The following is an 18,202-nucleotide window of genomic DNA, read 5'->3' as shown; positions in this document are numbered from 1 at the left end:
CCAAAACCACGGCATGGTTATGAGGAAAGCCGTAGTGGGGCACTCCGGGTTAACTTTGGCACCTGCAGGGGTTCCTCAACCTGTACCCAATGCACGGCACACAGGCATCTTTGCATTTCGCCCCCATCGAAATGCGGCCGCTTCAGACAGGATTCCATGCCGAGCCCTCAGGCTTCAGCAGCTCAACGCCAAAGGCACTACGCCATCACGGCGGGTCGTTCGTAACCTGTTATGATTAAGCGAATCATTGCCATAGGTGTTGCTGCCACCACTGCTAATTTCGTCTGCGTCTTCGGCGTTCCGGTATATATTACTTAAGCGTTACTAGATGCAGGGTGTCCCAGCTATCATTTCTCCCGTTCTTTTAGTAAAAAATACAGGCCATTCTAAGCGAACATAGCCAATTGCATGTTCAGAGTCGAGTAGAATAGCCGCGGCTAATTATTTTGTTAATGCCACTCAATTTATAATAAATTGCGATTAGGTAAGTTTTTAATCACTATCTGAGTGCAGTGCTGTCAATGAATATATTGTAGAAAATCGAAAGGAGCTCAAAACTCGCATGTTTTCAGCCGGGTAGTTTCTGCCCGTTATTTTTTTTTCCGGCTCGTAAACAAAGCACACGAAAAGAATAACATGATTAACCATCCGCCCGCGTCAAAAAAGCAGCGCCCTCCAACAAACTTCATGGCAGTTAGTGGCAGAGCTGGAGCTTTATCTGGTGCGCTCCACCGGCGACAGTGCGGCGCCTCGGTGTTGATAAGGGAACAGGTGCCGATAACTGGCGGCTGATGCGTCGTGGAAAGAGTGCGCTAACTCTTGTCGAGCGTGTTTGAGGGCGCTGCTTATTGGTGCAGGCGGACGGTTAGTCACGTTATCTTTCTTTTCTTCATGGGCTTTCTTTACGAGCCGAAAAAAATGAACGGGCAAAACCCATTTGGTTGAAAACACCGCCAGTTTTAAGCTTCTTTCAATTTTCTACAAGTTCATCGACAGAATGGCACTCAGAGCAGTGAATAAAAAAATTACTTAATTGCAATTTATTATGAAAATGAATTGGACCACCAACAAAAAAAAATATTACTGCCGGCTGCTGTACTCTACTGTGAGTAATATGCACATTGTTATCCTCACGTAGAATCGCCGGTCTTCTTTAAAAACATGATGCATGGTACCCCTTTATATGTATAGGCTTGACTAATGATGTTTCGGAAACCGCACACGTTCCTTGTTTATCATGCATCGGTCACAGGCTGTCTCAGTTTAAATAATCAGCATGTCATAACGGAAGTGCATGAGTAAGCTTCAGGCGGGGTCTCACTGGCCATTAGCTTTGGACTTCGTCAATGAAAACAGTGTTTCCCATTACTATTGTGCAAGCTGACAAGCCGGGTACCCTCGATTACGTTTATGTGACGTGTCAATGCTGATAAAACCTTCGAATATGTATTCAATTTAAGTGCGCACCTCTGGAATAAACAAGTCTATGACCTTTTCACGGAAAGCTTAATGGGCGACGCCATGAGTGGTCTGTCGAAGGCACGCGGTGACTATCACCGCCCCTCCCACCCCCCCCTCCAAAAAAAAAAGAAGAAGAAAGAAAAGCCGCTGACTCCACCGTCGGGCAAAGGTCTGCACAGTGTAGACAAGGATCCCACGGATTTTATAGGGTTTTATGATTTTCAGTGAACTTCTGTCTCTATGTACTTATCACGTGCCGTCGCGAACGCCGATTCTGACCGTGCTAGTGTCGAAACATGGTGGCCACGATGACACCAGCACCCCAAATTATTCCGAGTATATTGTTTTACTTTTGATGGTGACCGTTTTTTCACCAGGTTATCTCTCTTATCAATTCGTCCCTCGGCGCAAGACGCACCCGTCGTTCTGCCATGCTGTCACGTTTTTTGTGCACAGGCAGTGTCTCGACGTGCTATAGTACCCCAAGATGGCGGCCACAATGACGTCAATGCGAACCATCTATACGATAAGCATACGCATTTACGAAAGGCGAAAATTCTCGGGGAGACCAAGAGGTCTACGCTACGACACGCGAAAGTGTAGCAGGCTGTCTTAATTATCTTCAGGCGGGCACCTGTTATTAGACGGCGTTTGCAGGCTCTCCTGTCATGACAGCTGGCGATCGACAGACATGTTTTCTCTCAATGAGGGCGTAGGCAGAAAGTGCAAAGAAATCAGTGGACACGACCCGTGATTGATTGGCGTTATCTCCAGTGCCCGAAATTCTACACGGTTTCCATTTAAATTAATATTTATTGGGGTCAGGGTGTCGCCCGAGAGTGAGGAATTTATCCAGATGCGTTTTGTTTTTTGTTTTTTTTTATCCCCTAATTTTCCCCAAAGGGATAAGGAAATAATAGAAAAAGGACCTGCGTGTTTCAGAGGCCATGGAAGCTGGGTTTCGCAGTCAAGGATCGGGCGTGGTTCCACGGGACAGCTCCCAAGAGCGCTGTAGTAGTTTAGGCGCTGCGTAATCGGCAATTATTATAATGGAGTGCAAGCGAGCCTCTGTTCCTATCCTGTTCATTCTCTCCCGGGTCGTTATCAGGGTCGCGAGAACAATTTCTCTTGAACTAAGTTTTTTTGAGGGCTCATTTATTCACTCGGTCGACTCCATCCATTTTTTTATTCCAGCGTCAGTAGTCGCAACGAGTGTGGTCACCGGCAAACAGCGGTGAACGAACAAGGGACACGAAATAAATAACAAAACACAGATTGCCAATTTCATTTTGTCATTGTGGTCAGTCTTACCAGTCAGCTGTGACATCCAAATCAAAAGAAAATATTTAGCCAGCGAGATTTTGAGTATCCAAGACAAAGTAAAGGTTAGAGGCATCCCGTTGTGTGAATCTTTTGGGTATTTAGCAGCAAACTGCCTCTTCACCTCACTAATTACTGTTTCGACTGCTTATGCCTAAACATGTTTGCCTAGGCATGCTGTATACGCTATATTTTGAAATGGACGAGAACTGAATGTGACTGAACGATCGACCTTTCATGCTTAAAAGGGATGCAAGATGAAAGTACCGCGAAATCTGTGTCGCCAAACTCTTAACGCTAGAACCTCCTGTGCTTGTCTTATCTCTATAGTATGTAATGCCCTGGCAAATAGGTAACGACAGCATAGACGCTTGACAAAGTGATGGTGTTAACAAGACGTCAGCGCCATCTATGCCGCAAGGCGAGCGAGTCTGAATCTGAATACTTAATGCGACCAGCTGTATCAGAACTTGTCGTATGACAATGTTTCCGCGACACATTGCGTATGGTGAAAAACAGCCAAGGAGGACAGAGCGAAAGTGTGATAAGGATATTCTGGAGCGTTCGTTCTCACTGACGTTCGTTAGTAGAGCACGGAACAAAATCTCAAAGCTCACTAAGGTGTTGACATTGACCAGTAGGTTGTGTTCAATTAGGAAGACGGCAGAAAAAAAAGCACAGATGAGCGAGCAGGAGACAGAGAAAAACAAAAAAGCTTTCCCAGCAAAAGCTCGAAATCTGAATCATAGATATCCAAACCCGTAGTACAGAGAAATTGCCTTTATAAAAATGCGCCATGCAAAGAACATGTCACGGAGACTGTCATTAATTGTCGGGCGGTTCTGCGAAATCTACGACGATAAAAAGACTGAGCTCTGTATGCATAAGGTCGCGATGTCGACAAGCAAGCGCTTCGCAGGTCTTGCAACATCGCGGGTCCCAACGTCCGTAGCCCCGCGTCACGCCGTGGTCGACTACTGCCCGTAGGGCCAAAATGATCCGGCATGCCGGGCACGATCGGTGTCGACAACGCCGACCCGCCGGCGTTCCGCCTACCGGCTCAACTAATGTTCGCCCACGCGTCGCAGCCGCGAGAGCAGGGTGGAGAAATTTCCGAGTGCATCACGGTAATTGATGACGTCAGTTGCGACAGAGTTCAACGAGACAGCTGGCGACCGCTTAAATGGGAACCCTCACTAGCGAAGCCAAAAATCACAGTCTGCGAAGCAATTGGGAAAGCCTCTCCTGATAGACGACAGGAACAGGGGAGTGACGTGAGAGAGAAGGTGGTAACGTCACCAGTGGAGGAGCGGGATTAGATAGTTGACCGCGCTAAGGTCTGAATCTGAGCTAGTAGAAGGGAACGCGGCAGAAGACGGAACAAACGAGGTGAACACACACACACGGGTGGAGCGCTTTTCAGCAATTTGTGCCAAGATTCCTGAATGTCTTGCCAGCAGGCCAAAGAGTCCTTGTCGGCGATATCCTCTGGTCTATAACCACTACTCGCCGTGTTGGCTATGGCGTCTCGCTGCTTAGAACTAGGTTGCGGGAGCGATGCTCGACCATAGTGGCCGTATAGACCAATGTGTGCGAAACGCCAGAATGAAGCATTGGTTATTCGAATTTAGGCTCATGTTACGGCATCCCTAGTGGTCAAAATCAATCTAAAGTCCTTCGTTACAGCGTTTCTCATAGCCCCAGCGCTGCTTCGGGATGTTAAAGCTCACGAATCGATCAATCAGTCAGTATTGAGCATTGCTGAAAAGTCTAGCCAACGACGGCAATGGTTTTTTACTAACATGTTTTTGGGTGTTTATAAACAGTTTATTACTAGATTGAGTGTTCTTCAAACTGGAAGTTTATTGAATCTTGTGCCACGTTTACAACCTATATGCTCTTAATTCTTTCCCGCGCTTCATCGATGTTATACAAAATAATATAGTCACATAATGATGTAGCAGACACTTCAAAGATTGCTTCTTTTTGCCAATACATTTAAGCCATATTAATATCCAACAGGCACACAATTATACAACATTTATATCGCACCCTTTGCAAATCGCATTTCCTTTTTTTTATTATTCTTGTCATACTTATCCTATGCGTGCGCTCGTTTTTTATTCTGCTCAATGCGGTATCACTGCAATTTCAAAACAACCTTCCCATATTTTGAAAAATCTTGTGTGCCAGCGTCTTAGAAAGGATGCTTCCCCGTCTTTCTTTAACTCGTTCGATAGAAATTCCCATAACAAAAATTCTTAAAGGGAAGTTTATTTACTCTGGTACAGAGGGCGGCATCATAACCAAACAAACGCAATATACAAGAGATTATAAGCAAACATTGAAGACCATTTGGTGCATAAACGATCGCAATGCTTAACCGTGGACACACTCGAGCAAGAAGCAAGAAGAAACACACTGTGTTGTGCGAAACTTGACGGACATTATGATTTAATAAAGAAATGAAAAGGCGAGGCAGACAGCTGCGCACTCGCACGCACGGTCACGCGTTCGCAAGACCGGACGTCCTGCAACCCCATCTACGGCTACATCAAATGAGCGAAATATAACACACATGGTTCTAGTGCGACCTAACAACAACTGCTAACTGATTTCCCACAATCCGAATAAAGCGGCTGGGCCATTGTCGGAGTAACGCATCCTCGTCAAGCACTACAAATTCTGTGTTGAGATATTCTGACAACACACCCCACAGGAGCAGCAGCACCTCCAGAGATAACTTGAGAATGGGAACTTTTTGAGAATATTTGCATAACGTGACTCGGTATAGGTCGGTGCGCAGAAGCAAACATGATTCGCAGGCTGTTTATCTTTCAGCTGAGCAGTTAATTGGTGCCTGAATACAAAGTTTGTATATTTCGCTGTGGCCACAGGCACTGTTTGCATTGCTTGAGCGTATGTTGAACATTAAAATTAGCAGAATGCCATGTATACATGGATTGCGGTAGGTAGTTCTACTTGCCGGGAAAGTTGATTTGTGGTATACTACGCCTCACAGGTGAAATGTCGCCGGTTCGCTCAAACTGCGAGTCTGTGACAGGGAAAGCTAGGACAGTAAATTCAATAAAGCTGGCATTATTTCGCGCAGTGTTAGTTGAATAAAAAAAGCATGCGCAGCAGTGAGCAAAACAATTCTGCGCTGTATTCTCTCCCTTCCGTCTTTCTGTGCTTGCCGCTGGCTTCGTTCTACTCTGGTTAGACGTCGTCGTGGGTGATAGCCCCGGGTGACGCCGCAGATGCAGCTGAGAAACAACTATGCATCTGTTCTCTACATAATAAATCAGCGAACAAATCGATGCAGTACAAAATGCAGAGAAGGGATTAACTTGTCCGCCATATGACCAGTCGACACCTCTGCCTCTGCGCCGCGCAGTTCGTCACTGGTTTGATCGTTTAAGCACGAAGACTTGTCTGGTTAAGGCTCTCCAAATAAAAGACACATATTTATTTATTTATTTATTTATTTGTTTATTTATTTATTTATTTATTTATTTATTTATTTATTTATTTATTTATTTATTTATTTGCCGCTTTGAGAACGTTGACAGCTGTCGCCGCAGCATTATTTTTGCCAAATGAAATATATAGAGATGATATAGACATGAGGGGAGGCGCACATACAAATACGGGTACACAATGACGAACGGTGCACGCGGTGCTCACTGCAGAGACACGTGGGTTCCATCGGTCAAAGTGAGCGTGTACCCTGAGGAACATGTTAAAGGCATGGAACGGGGAGGAGGCCTTTCAACAAGGGCCCAAGGAAGTTCGTGAACGCGTGACACTGAACGACCACCCTCGGGCATGTCGCGTCTGGCGACGTCGATTGAGTCGGGCGGTGGGCACGTGCAACAAAACAGAAACAATAAATTCAGACGACGGCATCCACAGAATCGATTCGCCAATGTTTATGCGTTCGTGGGCTTCCTGTGTCGATCGTCGAACTCGCATATATAACTTTTCAGCGTCACGCGAAAGTCGACGCCGTGTGAGCTAAGGTCCACTACAATGATGTGTGAGTCAGCGAGCGAAAGACGTGAGAAGCGTTCGGACGACCGATTCCAGGAGCCCAAAAAGCTTCTTTTTAAATTCTTTTTCCATTTTAAGTTCGCAGCACGAGGCACGAGACACAGGAGCTGTAGCGCGCCATGTATAAAGGGCGGAGGAAGAAGATGACAATGGATGCCACAAGGCTCCCCCCCCCCCTTTTCGGAGAAGAGCAATGGTGCAGTGGTGTCCAAGAAGCAGCCTTTGATGCCAGGCGATCGGGTAGATCCGTCGTTTCAGCGGTTGTAAAGTCATTAAAAGCATGATATTGATGGCGAGGTCGTTACGTAGGCTGGTTTGACCCTGTCTATCGCCGCGATTTCTTCAGGTCCGTTGACGTCGATGGTAAAGGTCTTTTCTTTCCGCTTGAGTACCTTGAAAGGGCCGTGGTAGGGAGGCGTACGAGATGTTCGAATTCCTTCATGACGTACAAAAACGTGGCTCGCAGTAGGCGAGTCGTTGCTGACAAAAACATTACTGGAGGATGCAACCTTACGAGAGCCAGGACGCAAGCTTGCAAACAAGAAGCGGAGCTTCGGAACATAGCTGTCTGATCGGGCATGTCAACAGTGGCTGGCGCGAAAAATTCACCGGGAAACTGCAACGTAGCGCTATGGATAGACTAGCTTCTCAGCCGTGCAGCCGAGGTCATGCTTGAAAGAGGATCGCACGCCTAGCAGGACGAGAGGAAGGTCTTCAGCACAAGAAGAGCAAGCCTGGCAGGCCATCACGGCGGCTTTAAGTTGACGGTGAAGGCGTCCAATCATTCCATTTGCCGATGGGTGATACGCGGTAGTGGGGGCATGGCGGACGCCAAGCCGGCATGGGAGTTCGCAGAAGAGGCCACATTCGACCGGTCGTAACAACGCTGGACCATCCGAAGCGCGAGATCCAGCCACTGACAAACGCGGAAGCCACTGTAAGTGCCGTTGTGTCAATGAGAGGAAATGCTTGAGGCCAGCGGGTACAACGGTCTACACAAGTGAATATGTATGCGAGCACCTCGGGATGGTGGCAACAGGCCAACGAAGTCGATGTGAATGTGATCTAACTGGGCGCCATGCGGACGGAAGGAGTGAATTCGCGACTTTGTGTGTCGTGTCGTCTTGTATAGCGTTGACAGTCAAGGCATTCACGAGGCCAGTGGCGCACGTCAGAGTTCAAACTCGGCTACATAACGCGACAAGTAATTAGACGCTGGGTGGCACGAACCTACGGATGACTTGCGCCGTGTAGCTTGTCAAATATTTGATGGCGGAGTCGGAATGGAACGAATGGGCGTGTTCGACCCCTTGACACGTCGCAAGTGATAGTGCCTGACAAAAACTGAAGGGACCCGTCGGGACAGCGATAATGACGTAGCAGAAGATCGGGACCTTTTCTAGGTCCCGAAGCTCGACGTCTGAAGGCTGCGCCATGGCAATTTCTTCGAAGTCAAGTGTGGCCGTGGATATTGCGTCGATACCGGAGAAGGCATCTGCCGCTGCGTTGATTGGGCCTTCAGTGTATCGTATGTCCACGGTGAACTCGGATTGAAATTGAGGTGCCGTATCTCTTGGGCGGTGTAAGTGTAGTGATTACCGCGAAAATTGAGCGTCAAAGGTTTGTGATCCGTGAGGACGTGAAAGCTTGTTCCTTCCAGCAGGTGTCTGAAATGCCGAACGACCAAGTATACCGCGAGCAGCCAGTGACCGAGTGTGCTGTAGCGCGTTTATGCAGGCTTCAGCTTCTGAGAGAAAAACCCTAATGGGCACCAGGAGTTGCGCTGGAACTGTTGTAAAACGGCGCCGAAAGCCACACTCGAAGCATCGCTGATAAGATGCATTGGTGCAACATACAGGGCATGTACCAGCAGGGTTGCATTTGCCAATGCGTTTTTGTCAGCTAGGAAGGACTCTTCGGCGTCGGACGTCCAGGACAGTGGAGCCTATACAGAGCTTCAGTGGTCTTGGTAAGCTCGGTCAGTGGCATAATAATTCGGGCGATGTTAGGAAAAAAACGGCGAAGTTGAGCAGCCCCAGGAACTCACGGCGCTTTCGCAGTGACGTTTAGAGAGGGAACTCGCTCAAGGCTCGAAATTTTTTTCCAACGGTCTGATTCCTTCGGCAGTCACGCGGTGTGTGTCGGAGGAACTCTATGTCCTGGACATCAAAGACGCACTTTGCAGTGTTGATGAGAAGGCCATGTTCCTGGAGCCGAGAAAATAGCAGGCGCAAATGGTTGCAATGCTTAATTTTCAGGGGAAATACTAGTTACCAGGAGTTCATCAAGGTATGCGAAGACGTAGGGTAGTCCCCGAGTCATCCCGTTGATAAACCTGTGTAATGTCTGAGTAACGTTTATCAGCCCGAACGGCATGTGGACGTACGCGAAAATCCCGGATGGATAATGTTGTGAATTGGGCGTGTTGGTACATATTTGAAAAGACAGCAACGCAAATAGGAAGACACGGACGGAGACAGGACGACAAGGACAAGAGCTGAATGGTGTCGCAATTGCAGTCTTTGAGATGTCCGTTGGGTCGACAGGGATCTTAGGGTAGGCATTCACTAAATCTATCTCGCTGAATATTACCGTTTCAGCTAGGTTGGCTGCGAAGTTATGAATCTGAGTCATAAATATATGGCGCGCTCCGGTGTGCGTGTCTCGTGCTGCGAACTGCGAGAAATGGTATACATTATAGCTTATTGCATTTCTTGTTTTCTTTTCATTTTACTGCCCCACTTTCCGGTAATGGATCGCTTTGTCCACTTGCCCCGGTCGAGTCTTTTGTAGTCAGTCTGCAATTTAGATATACAAAGAGTGGGCAGTTCTTTTTGACACACCTGAAATTCCTCAATCATGAGCTAAATTCATCAGCGAGTGGAACCGCTCTGCAAGAAGCATTCGTACTTGAAGCAGGCCAAGGAATTGCCGAACATATTAGTAGCGCTAGAACAACGGGACACAAACAGAGCGGAGTGTACGGGGAATGGGAGCAACGTTCAATGGTGGACGGAAATCTGTCATATATGCGTTAACGGTGCATAGTGACGTCAAATATAGGGCTAGTTTGTTCTACATGAGAGTGCGTAGGGAAGGCATATACCATGTGTTAGCGAACCTTCTATCAACTTGTCGCAGTGAGAACTGTAGTTTTTGGGGAGCGCAGACACGCGGGTGAGGCTATAGCGAGGGGTGCTTTCACTGGCATTGTATCCTGTGCTGGTATTCTTTCTTACTTCTTCGTTTGATTGTTTGGATTCCGCGACATGTATGTATTCTTTCGTTTACGATAAAGATTCCCTGTTTAAAGTTCGCGCTGCCCTTGCCTGTTTTTCGGTTTTGTTTTCGTCGAAACGTCGCACTGCTTCTCTATCAAAGGTAGTAAAAGTGAGACAATATTTCGAACAAGATGGTCGTGTCACTTGTTTAATGTAGTAACAAATGGCTCTAAACTACCACTGGAGTTGCTGAACTCGCACACGAGTACTTCTATGTGCAATGTTCTGTTATTGACATAAAAAAGAAAGCTAACGTCTGGTGTTTCACGTGTCACGTGGCACAACTGATCACGGGGCACGCCGTCTGCTGGAGGACTCAGAAATAATTTAGGCCACCGAAGGTTCGTTTGCGTGCTCGCAATGCACCACACACGAGCATTTCTTTTTTTTTTTTGCATTTCACTCTTATTGAAACGCTGTTGACATGACAGAAGGAGATGTTGACGTGCAAGTACGACCCCACGGCTACTATACACTTCTCTCTAACGAGGTAGACTGAAAAACTTTCTCGTTGGACAGGATCTTGGAACCATGGCCTCGCATATCACAGCTGCTGAAGGTCACAAAAGCGCTGCCGCGATTCCTGTGGGCAGCCGCACACAGAGCGACTGTCCGTGACCCAACGGCGAGCATTTTTCACGACGTCGTTGCGCCTAAACCCTTGACTTTCTCTCCTTGTCTGAATACTTTCGTTTCATTTCCACTTCCGACCACCAGAGTAGCCAACCGGGCTCATTCCTGGTTATAACCATGCACCCTGCCTTTCAGTTGTCTTTTTTTTCTCTCTATCACTCTTTTGCTTTCATTGCAAAAGGCACAGCTCTGAAATGAAAGACGAGACAACGTTATTACCAACGTCCGGACCACAGGATCACCACGTCCTGCTTTTGTATGAGCTGGCTTCACGGTTTTAGATGAAACGCGCGCTGCCCGTATAGCAGGGCGTCCTGTGTCGGTGAGTGTTCTTCGAACAGCTTGCGTTTTGTCGCGCGGTGAATACATTTTGTGTGACCTCGACCAGCGCGATCACCGGTCCCTGCCGAACGGAAGCAGGGGCGGAAGCGCTGCGTAGCACCGAGAGGTGCCGGCCAACGCGCGATTCCACGGATCAGTTAACGCCGCCTTCTACGCACATATGAATGCGACATAGCCGCTTTTTCTTTTCTGCTTTTGGAAAGGGTGGTTGGGGAGGAGGGGGAGGGAGAATTCCTCATATCCGCCTGCATGACGGGACCCATCGCCTGTTCAGTGCAGCAGCCCTTGTGGTGCTATCTGCCATGGTTTCTTATTTTTTATTTCTTTTTTTTTTTTGGTTATCGCCACTCGAGCCTCATGGAAATAGGCAATGGCGTAGCCGGGAGGTTGTACACCGGGAACGTGCCCCTCCCCCTTCCCCATTGAAATTTATATTCCCCCTCTCTTCCGCCCCCCTCCCGGAAAAAACAATTCTGGCTACGCCACTGAAGTATAGACTTACTTCGAGCATAATTTTTCGGCCGCTCTGCCTACTCAAACAAAATGTTCAACAACTTCATAAGATAGAAAACTGAGTCAGTTGGCAGGATTTCGTGTTGACGTTGGTGCAGCGCAAGCAACGTACGCGGGTGCACGTCCCGGCTACTTTCCTTGTTTTTCGCCCGATTGTGAGCCTTACGCAAACTTCAGCATAACAATAACTCACTTAATGAACCATAGTCTTAAAGTTTGTTCACATAAAGGAACAACTAAAATGGCTCGTTTAAATATAAAAAGAAATTGTAGTGCGTTTTATATCACAGATTTTATCACAGAAAGGCGTTTGTTGTAGTCGAGGATGGAGGAGGAGGAGGAGGAAGAGGAGGAGGAAAGAGAGAAGGCAGGAATGTTAACGAGAATGGTGATGGTTTGGGCTAGTTCGCTTTCCACTTTAGATTGTGTGGTACAGCGCGACGCCGGGGCAAGTGACGCGAGAAAAAGCGCTTGTCCCCGTATTTTTTTATCGCGTCGCTTGTCCCTGCGTCGTGCTGTACCACACAATTTAACCAGAAACGCGTCCAGTTGGCTACCCTATACCGGGGGACGGGAAAGAGGGGATATAAAAGTGAGGTAGAGGACCTGTCACCTAGAGCTGTCTGGCAAAAAGCCGAACGGTGCAGCCGCTGGTGCGTCGTGGCGGTTCAGACCAAGCTTAACGTGCTTTCTCCAGCAGCGCAGTCTTTTCCACGTTGCAATGCCCATGCGCAAGCGTTTAAGCGTGACACGTGTGACACTGCACATTTAGATCCGACACGCAGTTAATGCATCAGGCTCAGCCCCCGCCCTTTTAGCGATCCGCGCCCAAGGCGTAATAACGCGACGCCAGGCCAGGGTTTCGTTGTGACCAAGGGCAAACTACATATCGCGAAAATAGAGACATCTCGGGTACGCGCGGCGTCAGTGGTGAAGGCACGTTAATGGAAGAAAGTTTCTGAATGCCGGCAATTTCGTTTTGTTTTGTCATAGCTCTATTTGATAATCGGGGGGAAAATTCCGTAGCTTTTTATTTCCTTTTTTTTTTGCATTCATACACAAGAAACGCACCACGTGTGCCCTGTCCATTCGCCTAAATAAATTTAGCGCGCATTTTGCTAAACGACAACGACACCTTTGTAAAACTATCACCAGCTATTACTCAGCAAATATGTCATGCAAGGCATCCAGATGGCTAGTCGCTATTGCCATGAGGTCAGTTTTACGGGTCAGGACGTTCCCGAAATGGGGTCATGTTCATTTTCTTTTTGTTAAGTTTTGATCTCCATCCTATCCCTTGCGCAACATGACTACCTAATTTCCAGGCAATTTCTGTGTCCAACGGATGACGTATAGTTTCGAAGACGTGTTCGCACTACTGGATGTAATCTGACTGCACTGTTAGTCTTACGTATGTCTCAAGTTTCGATTGAGTTTCTTTTTTTTTCATTTATTAAGTGTTAGTTTGTTACTTGGTATCATCTCCAAATTTATTTATATTTCTTTTATCATGTCGCAGCATACTACTGCTATTAAAGGACTGCCCAACAGTGCGAATGAATTTTCATAGAAAAAATTGTAATGGTATTCTGTTGAAAATGAGTTCAGCAGCCGTACGTAAAAAAATCTATATCTCTGTTTGGGCACAATATGTATAACACCGCCACTGTCGAAGGAACCCCCCCCCCCCCCCCCCCTTGCAGCACGGTATAGAAAAGAAAAGAGGAGGGATCATCCAGGTGGCTAGTTGCTATTGCCATGAGGTCAATTTTACGGATCAGGACGTTCCCGAAATGCGGTCATATTAGCTCTCTTTTTGTTAAGTTTTATTTTATTGAATAAGAACGGACTCTTTCAGAAGGGCGCTCGGACAATTACAATTACGATGCCTATGGAGAAACAGAAGCAAAGTTAGAAGGCATGATATTACTAAGCATCCAGAGACTTTCTGGTATAACGTTTGTACCCTTGATTTGAATATTTCTGCAAATAAGTGATTAGCTCAAAATGTAAGGGTATTGCAAAAATATTTCATTCAAGACGTGCTCCTCTTAAGCTAACTCTCGTAATATATGAGATCGAACTCTTCCATATTGAGTTATCTGTACTCAGGACGGTAGCGGTAGACCGGTGTGAAAGAAAAAAAGCGCCTTTCTTGTGTTGCTAAAGTGAACGTCGAAGTGAGCACTGGCAGTGAGTAAGCGAGTCAGTGAGTGAGTGAGTGAGTGAGTGAGTGAGTGAGTGAGTGAGTGAGTGAGTGAGTGAGTGAGTGAGTGAGTTAGTGAGTGAGTGAGTGAGTGAGTGAGTGAGTGAGTGAGTGAGTGAGTGAGTGAGTGAGTGAGTGAGTGAGTGAGTGAGTGAGTGTACAGCGCTCCGGAAGCTACGAAGCGTCTCACGGCACTCGCGTAACGAGAAGCGTCGCCCGACGGCGTCGTGTACAAAGTGCAAGGCAGATTTTGCATTCGGCAAATCGCCTCCGTGCGATTTGCCGAATTCGCCATTAGTGTTTGCGGGCAAAACATTCACGCCATGCAGCAACGGAAGGCAGAACGCTGCCACAACTCCGGCGCCGGCCCGATTGCGAAGCTCGAGCGTGACGGTGCGTCCCCACTTGGGTCGCTCGTTTTTCCAACCAAACGCACTGGACGTCTCTCGCCTCTCCGGGGACATTGAGGATACTAGATGATCGTCCTCTGGGTGAACAGACAGTACCAGAGCACCGTCCCCACCGATGATCGGCTCAGAAGGCAGTGAAAGCACTTTTGCGCTTTCTGAGAACGTCTGGTTTGCCCGAGTGGCTTTGACCCAAAGACTGTCTGTGCACGTCACTATACCCTCTCTCTCTCTCTCTCTCTCTCTCTCTCTCTCTCTCCCTTATCTCTCTTCCCCTTCTTCCGTCCCCCAGCGTAGAGTAGCCAACCAGACCCTTGACTGGTTAACATCCCTTGCTTTCTTATATCCCTCTCCCTCTTTCTCCACGCGGGGGCCGCGCATGCGCCATCAATACCGTGACAGCACGACGGCGGCGTGAATGCGCGTTCAGTTGCGTTATATCGCAACAATGCCAATCCGAGAAACTCATTCATCAAAGCGAGGCTGTATAAAGTATTTCTCCCACCTTTCGGAAGCATTACGGGTCTCTTTTGCCGCGTCCGTGTAGTGCCCCTCCACCCCTCCCCCAATACTTTGCAAACGCTTCATGACATCCGGCGCGATGCCTTGGCTATCACCGAGCGCTTTCAAGTAATTCACAATGTCCGAGTTTAGTACTTCTCTACTCTCCGTTACACGTGACACGTGATCCTGTATACTCTGCCGTTCTTACAGGCGCCGGTGCCTGACCACGCATTCCGACAGCCCGGTTCGGCTTCGTTACTGGCTCTTTTACTATTACGGCTCATCACCGACGCCCTGGCGATACTACCACTCCGGCGCTCCGACGCAGAGTGCGTTGCTCTTTGCAGATTGATTGTCGTTTCAAGTCAGGTTTATTTCAGAAGTCATCGCGGAGTTATTTATACTTAACGCTCTCTGGCCAGAACGGGCCCTTGCGCGATTAAAACCTATTAATCAATCAGTTACCTTTACATGGTAAAAAAAATCACAGCAGGAGTTGCCAGGGGCGTATGATACAGACTACACTACCGAACACAAACAGTAGTGGTGGAACTCCCCTTAACAGCTTCTGTAAAGTGCACTCAATATAAGAACGAGAAAGGCGACACATCCCGCTGCGCCTATAGCCGCTGAGTATATAGCACATTCGACTCGTCGCTTTCGAGCGTTCTAGAGCACTGTGGTGATACGATTTACATTCGGTTGGTCGAAAGCGAGCACTCGGAACACATTCTCCCGGTTCATTCAGAGCACCGTGTGCCCTAGCTCAGAGCGCTCGGAGGCGATATCCCGCAATCGAGCCGGCAGCGTGGCTATATTGGATTAATTACTCTTGGAGCAGCAGAACGCTTGGCTGCGGCGTGGTGGTGGTAGTAACAACTTTATTTCGTCAACAGAAAAGGTTTGGTTAACTTTAGTGGGCTTCCAGGGTGCGTGAGGTGGCCGTCCGATCAGTTCCTCTAGTGCCATCTGTTATGGTCGTGAGGCCCTGTCTGTCGGCGACTTCCAGAGCCCAGCTGACGGCCTGCAGTTGAACCGCTGGGTCCGAGCTGGACACTGCATCTCCCACTCTTGCTCGTTAGAGAGATGCCATTCTCTTTTCGGTTTTAGATTGTCGCAATCAAATAAAATGTGTTTTAAATCTGCCTTTGTGACCCCGCAGAGCTTACATTCGGGGGTGTAGACTCCTGGGTAGGCCTTGGAGTATATGTAGGGGTTGGGGAAGGTGTTAGTTTGTAGCTTCCGCCAGGCCACTTGTTGGCTTTTGTCCGGCGGCGGGAGCGTCGTTCTGTTGTTTCTGTAATATAATGTGATCTCGTGGTAGGTGGCCAAGGCCTCTCTGGCCGACCTCAGGACCGGCTCGCCCATGCCCGGTTGACGAAACCTCGGGCTAAGTTGTGGGCCGCCTCGTTCCCAGGATGCGACGCGTAGGCCGGAACCCATATGATTCTAATGGGTCTGGCGTTGAAATTTTGCGGTTTTAGGATTTGTTTGGCGGGTTTGTGGACCCTCCCTTTTGCAAAGTTTCGAACGGCTGTCTTCGAGTCGCTAAAAATCGTGTTTGCTTTAGTGCTTATAATGGCTAGGGCGATGGCCACTTCCGCCGCCTCGTGTGCCTTTTTGCTCCGCACAGAGGCGGCTGAGACTGGTTTTAGGTCCATGCCCACGACGCCTGGATTTCTCTGGCACCAATGCAGAGGGTGGTCCATACCGCTGCAAACTGAGTTGGGGGCGCGGTATAGGAGCCAGTCAAATCCACCATCAATGTCTTGCTGTCATTCTACCGTGCGAACATTGCCCAAGCCTCAAGGCTTGACTTGTCACTGAAATCGGTCGGACTACAGTGGACCTTATCGCGAGTTCTGATGGTTCCACGTGGCGGGAGAGAAAGAGAGAGAGAGAGAGAGACAGAGAGAGCAAGAACAAGAAAGGCAGGGAGGTCAACCAGACGAGCACCCGGTTTGCTACCCTACACTGGTGGTGGGGGAAAGGGGAATAGAAAGAGGATAAGAGGAAGAGAGTAAGCACTGAGTGCGTGTGGGAGGATGGAGAATCGGTTGAGAAGCCAAGCACGCGGTAGTAGACGCAGAATAGCGTTGTGCGGCCTGCTTAAAATGCGGATGCAGCGAAGCGGGACATGTTCGGGCGTTTCTGCGCACGCATTGATGACACGCAAGTACGATGTGGCGAGACCGATGCGGGCTTCGAGCGCGCCTGTACGCAGGCACAGAGCAGCACCGCATGCTGGTGTCGCGACAGTAATCGCACCTTTAATTTTTTTTTTCATCGGGAGGCACAGAAGGGTACTGTATACGGTGCTACTAGAGACGCTGTACAGAGCCATAGATACGAAGCGTTCTTTGATCTCCATCGTTGCTTCAATCATGTGTTTTCATTTCATCGAATAGAACCGGAAGAGACGTACAGCACGCTAGAGACTGAGCGTTTTTATCGCTTCGAAAACACGACGACCACTTCAAAACCGAGACAGCGACCTCCATTCGCTTTCGAGACTACGCTGCTCTAATGACTGCCCGTCGCCGACGTACTTATAATCGCGCAAGGGCAAGGTGAAAAAAAAAACATTCAAAAACAATTTGCCACGACCAAAATGTGCGCACTCTGAACAAACAAGGAGAGTTGGCCGCCAAACTCCGGGCAACGTGAGCTGTCGCCGTACACGCACAACATGCCACAGAGCCCCGGATTCGGCGCCTCGCGGTTGGTCACAGACAGATCACGTGACGCCGCATCCAGCGAGGTCAGCTCCGCCCTGGTTTGGGCATAAAACACCGGAAGACGGACGGCGCAGGTGACACACGCGACCTGGTCAGCTTATTTCCTGGCCCGAAGCGCCGGCGTAACGTTAATGCCAGAGAGAAAACAGCCGAAACAAAAGGTTATGGAAAAGGGAGAGAGACAGGGGAAGGAGAGAACCGGCTTTGTTTTTTGACACGATCGTTTCCGCTGATAATGAAGCAGCCGTTGTTCGGCAACACTCCGCGCAGCTGCAACCACCGGCCACCATGGCTTTGAAGAAGCAGAGACGAGTTGCGGCGAAATAGGGGGAACGGGAATGTAGGCAGCATAAGTGAATTCCAACGGGACGAAATGTGTTAGGTAATCCCGCTCGCTTTCGTACCCAACTGACGTCTGAACGGAGAAAAATGAGGATGCGGTGCCCTTTGTGCAACTACCCCGGGTTTTTATGTCCACTGCAGGACGAACTCGTCTTTCAGCGATTTGCAATTGCATGTCTCAGTTGCGCCAGCTGACACCACTCTATATGCCTTCAAGTTTTCCCGTTGCGCCGCACCACCTATATATATATACGCACATCGTTCTCTACCATGCTTGAATGCTGTTACCTTCCCTTGGCGCCCACTCAGTAACTCTAATGCCCTACGCATTGCATAACCTACCCAACTCAGTTTTTTAAGCTTAATCTCAGCCAGAGTATCGGCTGCTTTGTCTTTTCACGC

The 18,202-nt window shown here is 48.4% G+C and overlaps 1 protein-coding gene across 1 annotated transcript in view; it reads right to left on the bottom strand.

Annotated features, from left to right (window-relative positions):
- Window positions 1–18,202, bottom strand: part of LOC126528102 (uncharacterized) — a 56,235-nt gene that overhangs the window by 29,119 nt on the left and 8,914 nt on the right. The window lies entirely within an intron of this gene.

The sequence above is a fragment of the Dermacentor andersoni genome, chromosome 9, assembly GCF_023375885.2.
Source record: "Dermacentor andersoni chromosome 9, qqDerAnde1_hic_scaffold, whole genome shotgun sequence".
In the NCBI taxonomy this organism is placed as follows: Eukaryota; Metazoa; Arthropoda; class Arachnida; order Ixodida; family Ixodidae; genus Dermacentor; species Dermacentor andersoni.
This window is presented reverse-complemented; position numbering and strand designations above follow the sequence as displayed.